Source organism: Mus caroli, chromosome 10 (genome assembly GCF_900094665.2).
Source record: "Mus caroli chromosome 10, CAROLI_EIJ_v1.1, whole genome shotgun sequence".
NCBI lineage: Eukaryota > Metazoa > Chordata > Mammalia > Rodentia > Muridae > Mus > Mus caroli.
The window spans coordinates 42,546,360-42,557,419 of NC_034579.1; the positions used below are offsets into that span (position 1 = coordinate 42,546,360).

An 11,060-nucleotide genomic window follows, 5' to 3' on the forward strand; every position below is an offset into this window, starting at 1 on the left:
ATGTTTCAAGTTTTAGGAAACTGTTTTCAGCTCCTATGTGAAAATATTGTTTGGTATTTTGGTAGGTGTCATATTGATCCTTCTTACTTTACAGGGCAATATTCATATTTAATAAAATTAGTTTCTATAGCTAATAAAAATGAGTCAACTTTAATAATTTGTCTTGTTTTTCATATAATTTTAATTTCAAACATAATTTACTGTCTTAGGTGCATTTATCTGAGGATTTTAATAGCTGTTTTATGAGACTAAACATTAATTTCATATTCATCAATGTTTACTGCTATTTGGAACACCTTCTGATCTGGTTTCCTTGACTTCATTAAATACTTTTGTTATTTTGAATGTTTTTTGGTGGAATCCTCAGCATTTTTGCTTTATGAAATTCTTTCAACAGTAAGCAGAGACAGTTAGATTTTTCTTTTCTATTTGGTATTTTTGGTTTATTTATCTTATCTAGTTGGTATGCACATTATTACTAAGTTTGTACTCATTACTTAGGATGAAAATAGATGACTCAAGTTTGTAACCCCAGAGCTCAGGAGACCATATTAGAAGGATTGCAGTTCTTGCTCACTGAGATAAAATTGTGTTTGTCAGATAGTGTACTTATTATTTGTGATATATTTCCTCCATATTGAGTGTTTTGGGTTCTTTGGTTTTGTGTTTTTATACAGGAAGAAAAGTAATTCTCACCGGTTTTCTCATCTGTTGAGATGACCTCATGGACTCTGCCTCCTGATTTCTGTGAGGTGTTATCTGTATCCATTTGCATAGTTTACACACGCACTTTACAGTGGAAGCAAATACTATGAACGTTTCCAAGCATTTTATCTGCTGCTAGATTTAATCTGCTATTATATTGTTGTGAGATTCAAGATTTCTATCCATCAAAAACATCAATATGTACATTTTTGTTGTGAACTAATATGGTATGAATCATTGGAGAATGAAATTGTCAAGATTCTCTGGAAGTTTAAAAATGATTTACTTTAGTTCGACATTTTGGTAAAATTCTTAAGTGAAAACATCTGTACTAAGTAAATTGTCTCGAGTAGAAGAACTTACAGAATGAATCTCTTCATATATGAATAGAGGGTTTATTAGAATAACATATATGCTGTGGCCCAGCTAACCCTACAACAGCTGCACATAAACAGAAAAGGTTGAAACACCTACTAACTGTTCTTTCTATGAGGCTAGATGTCTTATCTGATCTTCAGTATAGGCCAGAACTCCAAACTAGTTTCTAATGCTGGGATGGAATGGACTTTCTAGGGAGGAAAGGCAAAGAGTGAAGCTTCCTTTTTCCATCTCCTTATATAGGTTTACAGCAGAAACTGTTACACAGATTAAAGGTATGTCTTGCTACCTCAAAGTATCTAAATTAAATGTGGACTCCCACCTTAAAAATCGGGATTAGATATGATTAACAAAAATCCCTCACAAGTGTGACAAGCCATTTTTTGTTTTAGCTAATATCCAATGTAGTCAATTTGACAATCATTAGTAGCCATCACACTGTCTCATCTAATCTTGAGATATAGTTTATTGAGAAAAAAATGTGACTAGTTCATTTTTTCTTGCTATTTGTGTTTTCATTTACTCAGTGTACTCATGGGGCTGTGTGTGTGTGTGTGTGCGTGTGTTTACTATATGTACTCCAAAGATATTTCTTCTAGTTTTTCAATTTATTGGTATTAAACTTATACCATTCAGAATGACCAAGATCAGATAAATAAATGATAGAAGATGACTGAGAGTTTGTAGAGAAAGAGGTACACTTACTTATGGAGTAAACTTGTACAGTTACTATGAATATCTGCACACACTTTCCTCAAAAAGTAAAAAATTAGTCTACAACATGATCCAGCTATACCTCTTGAGGCATATACCCAAAGGATTGAATTTCTTACTAAAGAGATACCTGTTTGTCAGTGTTCACTGCTGGGCTATTCTATATAGTTATAAAATGGAAATAGTTTAGACATACATTAACAGATTAATGGATAATGAAAATGTGGTACATACATATACAAACATTGTTAAGATATTAAAACCTGTAATTGAAAGTTACAAAGAATGGATGGAACTATAAACAGTCATTCTTTGTTGATGATGTTGTTGCTTTTTGATTGGTTATTTTATTTATTTATATTTCAAATGTGATTTCCTTTCCATTTTCTCCATCACAGATACCCTATCTTGTCCCCTGACCCCTGCTTCTATGAGGGTGCTCCCTGACCCACCTACCCATCCATTCCTGTCTCAGTGCCATTGCACTCCCCAACATTGTGTCATTAAGTCTCCATAGGACCAAGGGACTCTTCTCCCATTGTCCTCATATAAGGCAATCCTCTGCTACATATGCAGCTAGAGCCATGAGTCTCTCTTTGGTTGGTGGTTTAGTCCTTGGCAGCTCTGGAGGGTCTGGTTGGTTGATGTTGTTCTTCCTATGGGGTTGCAAACCTTTTCAGCTATTTCAGTTTTTCCCCTAACTCCTCCGTTGGGGTCCCCTTGCTCAGTCCAATGTTTGGCTGCATGCATACACACCTATATTGGTCAGGCTCTGGCAGAGCCTCTTAGGAGACAGCTGTACCAGGCTCCTGTCAGCAAGTGCTCTGGCATCAGCAACAATGTCTGGGTTCGGTGTCTGCAGATTGGATGGATCCCTGGGTGAAGCAGTCTCTGAATGGCTTTTGCTTCAGTCTCTGCTCCACTCTTTACCCTGCATTTACTTTTCACAGGAACAACTCTGAATTAATATTTCTGAGAGGAGTGAGCGACCCCATCCTCAACCAGGGGCACTGCCTATCCACTAGATATAGTCTCTTGGCTATTTTGGTTACAGTCATATTTAGTAAGGTAATTCAGACTCAAAAAGATGAATTAGCATATCTTGTCACTTGCCAGTTTTATATTTTATAAGCTATTTGTTATCAAATAAAAGCTATTATTCCATTTAATTTCTGCTCATTTTTAATTTACATTTTTACTACTTAATTTTTATTTATGATGTGTATGTTTGTCTTTACCAATTACAGTGAATTCTGTACAGAGAGTTTAATCAGTTTCCACTTAATGGCACTTTTGGAAGATAAGAACAGACTCAAGTGAATGTTTGTTTTATTACTGTTTTTTTTTTTTTTTTTTTTTTTTTTTTTTTCTTCGCTGTTGCAGTCCTGCCTTGGCACTGGAGAACATGCCTTAGTTGTAATTTAATATCAATATTTTTTATTTTTCTCTTTTGTATATATCTAATTTATTGTTAATTTTGGAAACTTAACAAGAAGGAAATTATTCCTTATATTCAAACCTAGGTAGCTAACCAGAGCTAGCAAAGCCATGGATCTTTGAAAAGAACCTTGAACAGAGTGTTTATTTCCTAATTACACTCTAAACATTAGTCCTTATACCCATAGATAGTCCTTATGATAGTTCTTATGATAGGTTAATCAAGAAAAATTTTCTGCAATTAATGAAAATCTTTATAAAAATCTAAAACCAATCAAAATGCAGAGTTGTGGGATATCACTGAATAAAACCACAAAACAATTGCTGCACTAATGTCTCAGGGAACATTAGATAAGAGGTGTAGGAAAGGTTTTGCCAGAGGATCAGGAAATTTGATAAGAGATTTTGTTTCCTAGGAATATCAAAAACTACATCCATAAAGTCTTACCAATTTGATTGCCTAAATGTGTGCTATTAAGAATAACTAGCTGCTATTGTTGTTCCACCCATAGGGTTGCAGACCCCTTTAGCTCCTTGGGTACTTTCTCTAGCTCCTCAATTGGGAGCCCTGTGTTCCATCCAATAGCTCGCTGGGAACATCCACTTCTGTGTTTGCCAGGCACCAGCATAGTCTCACACAAGAGACAGTTATATCTGGGTCCTTTCAGCAGAATCTTGCTGGCATATGCAATGGTGTCTGTGTTTGGAGGCTGATTATGGCATAGAACCCTGGGTGTGGCAGTCTCTAGATGGTCCATCCTTTCGTCTCAGCTCCAAACTTTGTTTCTGTAACTCCTTCCATGGGTGTTTTGTTCCCAATTCTAAGAAAGGGCAAAGTGACCACACTCTGGTCTTTGTTCTTCTTGAGTTTCATGTGTTTTGCAACTTGTATCTTGGGTATTCTAAATTTCTGGGCTAATAACCACTTATCAGTGAGTACATATCATGGGAGTTCTTTTGTGATTAGGTTACCTCACTCAGGATGATATCCTCCAGGTCCATCCATTTGCCTATGAATTACATAAATTCATTGTTTTTAATAGCTGAGAAGTACTCTATTGTGTAAATGAACCACATTTTCTGTATCCATTCCTCTGTTGAGGGGCATCTGGGTTCTTTCCAGCTTCTGGCTATTTTAAATAAGGCTGCTATGGACATAGTGGAGCATGTGTCCTTATTACCAGTTGGAACATCTTTTGAATGTAAGCCCAGAAGAGGTATTGTGGGATTCTCCAATATTACTATGTCCAATTTTCTGAGGAACCGCCAGACTGATTTACAGAGTAGTTGTACCAGCTTGCAATCCCACCAACAATGGAGAAGTGTTCTTCTTTCTCAACATCCTCACCAGCATCTTCTGTCACCTGAATTTTTGATCTAATCAGTACCCTAGAGCTCATGTCTCTAGCTGCACATGTAGCAGAAGATGGCCTAGCCGGCCGTCATTGGGAAGAGAGGCCCCTTGTTCTTGCAAACTTTATATGCCTCAGTACAGGGGAACACCAGGGCCAAGAAGTGGGAGTGGTTGGGTAGGGGAGTGGGGGGGGGTGTATGGGGGGCTTTTGGGATAGCATTTGAAATGTAAAATAAGAAAATACCTAATTAAAAAAAAAAGAATGACTAGCTCAGTATGCAGCTAGAGTCATGAGTCTCTCCGTCTATTTTCTTTGATTGGTTGTTTAGTCCCAGAACTCTGGAGTTACTGGTTAGTTCATGCTATAGGTCCTTCGAGCCGGAGAGACAGAAATGACACAGACACCAAGGTGGGTTCACGCAACAGCTTCTTTACTTTGGGCTTTTTCCCTTACAGCTCTCTTCCCCAACAGCTTCTTCCTTTCTCCTCTTGCAGCAAGCGCTATTCTTACAACAACTTCACTTACAACAGCTTCTCTTACTACAACTAGCTTCTACTTGGGCTACAAACAACAAAACCCCTATACTCACGCCAACTGACCTCCTTCTAGCTCCATCCCACCTCATCCAATCAGAATTCACACACGCTCCAGGCACCAGCTCAGATGGGTCACCGATAGGCTGACAAGACAGGTACAGATTACGAGGAACAGTATAGCCTGGCAGGCAGCGCACACATGCAGCCTCACTGCGCATACTCTGGCAAGGCAGTAAACATCTTGGCCCATGCGGCCACACCCGCTTCCTGCATCTCCCTCTTTTTGATTTAAGCAGCTCTGGGATCAACATCTGTCTTAGGTTGCCCCAATCTATGCCACATCCTTACCCGTCATGGGAGTGATGAACTCACTTTCACCATCCTGTCTTAGGTTGGTATGTGCACATGAGGGTCTTACCTGTCATTGATTACTAATTCAGCATGTTGAGTAAACATTGGGGGGATGTTCCTACTTCCAAGGCTGCAATAGCCAGCACTAAGGCTTGTTTATCAGCCCTGTGCTGCCTTTGCATATGCACCATCCACCAAAGCAATCCTCCACACACAACAGTCAGCAGGAATGTTCAAAAGGCCATCCCTCCCCAATTTTTAAAGAATTCCACAGTTCCCTGGATGATATCCAGCCATTGCTTTGCAGTTGCAATCTCCACACGGGTGTTGTTCATGACAACAATCGATGCTCGCAATTTCTTCATCTTTGTGTCGAGATCATGAATCCAATTTCCTAGCAGCATCGCATCAATTGCACGTATTTTCAGCTCTGGAAAAATTCTGATACTGAACAGAGGTTACACACATTCCTGCCATATGAGTAATGCAAGAAGCAAATACTAACTGCTCCAAAATATTCACCTGTTCCTGCAACCAATCCACTCTTTGGTTAACCATAAGGATACCAGCTTTCAAATTTGTATTCCAGTGGAGCCAAAGCCCCAATTTCCTCTTTTCAGTCCCCTTTAAGGGAAGCTAGCATGGTGACTAGGCAAAACAAAAATTCGAGCAATTCTATCTCCAGGGGAAATGGCAGACACCCCTCTGGGGGAGGAAACCATGATTTTATTTTTGTGAACACCGTATTACTTTCAAAACACAGAAGTACATAAAGAAAAACCTTTTATTCAAACTTGGCTATATTGTGTTCTATACCCCCATACCACACTGCCTTCTGTTCCCTGTCTGTTCACTAAATGTCTTTTCCTTATCTTTTCAATGCTTATTGAAATACAGATTTTATAGACATAAATTTGTAACATATTTACATAGAACATATGAATGCATACCTAAGAACTTTAAGTGTTTTTATCTTACACAAAACAATGNTCCCTTTCATAGTGTTGTTTTCCTTCTAATACTATTGGCTAGTCCTCCCATCCACTATATAAGACCATCTTTTCTCTTTTTCTTTCGTTTAAAGCATTCTCCTTTAATGGCTCAAGTTTCTACTACTGAGTCTTCAGGAGCTTTCCTGCAGGTTGCAATGTTTTATCTTTGAGGAAATTGCTCAAAAGGTACCTAACCTTAACTCGTACTGCCTTTATCAGAGTTTAAACAAGTGTTCAAGATTTTATAAAGGCAGCCTGGACCTCATAAGTCGAAATTGACTCTTCAAACTTTGTACAACCTTCCACTCTAGGGGTTCATGATACCGTTGCCCCTGTTGGTCTTGAAATACTGGGAAGGCCCCCACAATGGTGGGTACATTTTTCCAGACTTTTACATGAAGACTACACTTTCCCCTCATCTTTATAGGAGGGAGAGGAAGTCCACAGAGGCTGATGGTTCGGGTGACTTACTGTGCCTCAAATTCCAGTGGGACATCTGACTACAGATGTCACTGTCGCTATCAGTCCCATCGCTGTCAATAGTAGACCCTTCAGAGCTAGATTCCTTCTTCTCTTTCTTTTCTTTGGTTTGTTGTCTAAGCTGTTTAGGTTTATGGCGGCTAGCCTGAGAAGAAATCTCCTTAGACTCCTCAAGCGCTGCAGCTCCTTCCTCTATTTCAACATTGTACTTTCCACTGGCATCCCTCAAGCACACCCTGACCAAGTTCCAGATGGCTAACATCCTTACAGGTAGAGGGTTCTTCATATCAGAAGCTCAGAGATCCCTTCCCTAACACTCCCAGCACTGCTGATTAACATACCCTTCCTCTAAAATCCATGGGGCTTCCTTGGAGAAGGAGTCCAGAAATCTGTCCATGGTCTCTGCTTTCATGTTAATACTGCTTCTTTTAAGAAGCTGGGTCAACACCATTTTTACTTTTACTTTAGATGCAGTTGAATCTGAGATCCTTAGTGCTCCGTCCCCTTTTTTCCAGGGAACCTATCAGGTCTATGCTTTCTTTAGTTGCTGAAATTCCCTTCATCTTTATTCCTGAGAATCTTAATGCTTCCTCCCTCTTTTCCTGGGAACCTTACCTTCATCTCTATACCTGAGAACCTTTTTTTCTGGAACCTTACAGGCCTGTGCTTTCTTTAAATACCGTTGCTTACTAAAATTTCCTTACTGCTGTTTACCAAAGTTTTCCTACCGCTGTTTACCAAAATTTTTCTACTGCTGTTTAACAAAATTTTTCCTACTGCTGTTTATCAAAATTTTCTTACTTCTGCTTACTAAAATTTTCTTATTTACCGTTGCAGACCAACACAATGAGTTCCCCGTACGGGCCACCATTTGCTACAGGTCCTTCAAGCCAGAGAGACAGGAACGACACAGACACCAAGGCGGGTTCACGCAACAGCTTCTTTACTTGTTCTCCTTCTTGCAGCTTTTCTTACAACCACCTCTCTTTACAGCAGCTTCTCTTATTACCACTAGCTTCTACTTAGGGCAAGGACTAAAATAAAAACCTCCTATACTAGCACACTGACTGACCTCCTTCTAGCTCCACCCCACCTCATCCAATCAGAATTTACACACTCTCCAGGCACGAGCTCAGATGGGTCACCGATAGGCTGACAGGTATGGATTACGAGGAACAGTCTAGCCTGGCAGGCAGCCCCTGCATGCAGCCTCACTACACATGTTTGGGCAAGGCAGTAAACATCTTGGCCCATGCAGCCGCACCCACTTCCCTCAAGTTCATATTGTTGCTCCTCCTAGGGGGCTGCGAACTAGTTGGTTATCAATGGGACGCAGAGGCCCTTGGTCCAGTGAAGGTTCTATGCGCCAGTATAGGGGAATGCCTGTGCCAGGAAGTATGAGTGGGTGGGTTGGGGAGCAAGGGGAGAAGATAGGGGAGGGAGAAGATAGGGGATTTTCGGAGGGGAAACTAGGAAAGGTGATAACATTTGAAAAGTAAATAAGGAAAATATCTAATTAAAAAAAATGTTTTAGGCCTGGGTCTGCATTGGCTCTGGGCTGTGGCCGGCTCGGTGATGCTCCTCCGGCAGCTCACTGCAAGGTCATCTGGTGCCCCCCACCGCCTGCATCCCTGCTGCCTCCGCCTGCCCTGCCACCGCCACCTGCGCTGCCTCGGGACCGGCTATATGATTAGGCCACAATCTTCAATGAGTAGACATATTCCTTTCTGTGGTGTTCTCGGTCACACATTTATGGAGTTTCTGAAGGGCAGTGGAGATCATTGCCAGGCACATCACGACCTCTATGCAGACAAGTAAACTGTAGAAATTCATTACTACTTCACCAAGAAGCCCCCATAAGAGTGGATAACCTGGACACAGGCATGTTGAATTGAAATCTGCAGAGCATTTGACAAGAGCTCAGACCTGGATGGGGTAAACCTCAGTGCACTTCCTTTGTATTGCCTCAGTATTACTGGATTGAAGAATCACTGCTTCTTGTTAGGAGGTTGATTTCATTGCCCGTTTCTCCCAATTCATACTCAAAGCACTGAGAATTTCAAGTGGAGTATATTGAATATTGCAGTAGACTTCAGGTTGTTTTTTGTTTTTTTGGTTTTTTTTTTTCTGTTTTGTTTTTGTTTTAAAGCATTTCTGTATTCAATTTTTTAATTCTTTCATAACCCTATTGGGTGTTTTTTTAAACTAAATTAACATGGCTCGAATGAACCGCCCTGCTCCTGTGGAAGTCACATACAAGAACATGCAATTTCTTATTACACACAATCCAACCAATGCGACCTTAAACAAATTTATAGAGGAACTTAAGAAGTATGGAGTTACCACAATGGTAAGAGTATGTGAAGCAACTTACGACACTACACTTGTGGAGAAAGAAGGCATTCATGTTCTTGACTGGCCTTTTGAAGATGCTGCACCACCATCCAACCAGATTGTCGATGACTGGTTAAGTCTTGTGAAGATTAAGTTTCGTGAAGAACCTGGTTGCTGTATTGCTGTCCATTGTGTCGCAGGNCTTGGCAGAGCTCCGGTGCTTGTTGCCCTAGCATTAATTGAAGGTGGAATGAAATATGAAGATGAAGTACAACTCAAGACAAAAGCGGCGCGGAGCGTTTAACAGCAAGCAACTTTCGTATCTGGAGAAGTACCCGGAAATGCGGCTCCGCTTCAAGGATTCCAATGGTCATAGAAACAGCTGTTGTATTCAAGAAAACTGGGGTGCCTGATGCCATTGCCTTGGAAGTGGAACTTCAGATGGGACCTGATTTGTCATACCTATTACCCAATGTGTCGGCTTACCGAATAAGTCTGTATTCGGTAAGCACCACGGGAATATTGAAAAACCAGTCTTACCAGGCCACAAGTTTGACAGAATTGCAACCTCTATATTTGGGCTATGATCAACATGTTTGGACACTTAGCAAAAGATTTTTGCTGGTCAGCATTTAAAATGTGCTTATTATTTGTACCAATTGACCTTTCCTAAAATAAGGTATTGAGTTANGTCATTAAATGTACTCCTGTGCCAGAATATTATTAGTCTATAAGGAATTTAGAAGGATTNGGTGCCAAAATACCCAGCACAATACTTGTATATTTTTAGCATCATACAGAACCAAAATTGCAGGAACTAAGAACTCTAGAGCATCCATGGTGTATTCCTTCAGTCATTTCAAACACTGCAGGGCTTCTCTCATTATCTGCCTGCTCACTCTGTTTACATATCCCACACTTACACCAGAATACATCAGGTTTGCTTAGCCATCCTTTATTTTTTTATTTTTTTTTAACTAAGTCTTGCGCTGATTATTTAATATCTCTGTCTCATTTTGTTCTGTTTTGGGAAACCTTTGTTTGAAAATCAACTTTGTTACAAAAGCACATACCTTCAGTAATGTCTCCAGACAAAAAGCCTTACAGTTAACTTAATGTCTGCACTCAGAAGTGCAACCTAACAGGGAGGGCCTAAAAAAGAAAGGAGAGGAGGCTATGAAATATTTTTAGTAATATGTTGCCTTTGTCTTGTGCAGAACATGTAGAGTATGCTCTTTAATTTAGTAAATATTTTTAAGACATAGAGATACATTGTTGTAGCTAACCAATTCTTAATCAAAATTTCTGAAATTTTTGTGTTTTCCTTACCTATCAGAAGTTTTCCAGCTTGTTTGAATTATGGTTTCCTCTTCTCTCCCCAATCTCTTGCAAAAAAGACAAAGTGGGATCTGCTAGTGAACTGAGCAGAAATGTTTTATATGCCTTTTGAGCTATGTAACTTAATAATTGGATACTTGATCATTTGTTTTATTATGTAATCGATAAAATGGTGATGTGTATTAAAGTTAGTTCAACCATATATTTATACTGTCTGAGAATGTGTGGTTATAGTTCTGTGGGAGAAATAGTTTGTCAGTGTTCATCAGCTTGTACAAACTTAGTACGAGAGCTTCAACATCTAAATAAATGATGAAACGCAAAAAAAAATGTTTTAAAGGGCAGAGAAATAATTTAGAATGTAAATTTTAAAAGAAAATTTTCTATGAATATAGAAGTCAAAAAATTGTATAAAGTGTAGGTAAGCTGATAGAATATTA

General features: G+C 39.5%; 1 pseudogene across 1 annotated transcript; it reads left to right on the plus strand.

The window, feature by feature from the left end:
- Positions 1–8,765: 8,765 nt before the first annotated feature.
- Positions 8,766–9,774, plus strand: LOC110302672 (annotated as a pseudogene). Its single transcript, XR_002378834.2, has one exon. The product of XR_002378834.2 is annotated as a protein tyrosine phosphatase type IVA 1 pseudogene (transcript).
- The last annotated feature ends 1,286 nt before the right edge of the window (positions 9,775–11,060 follow it).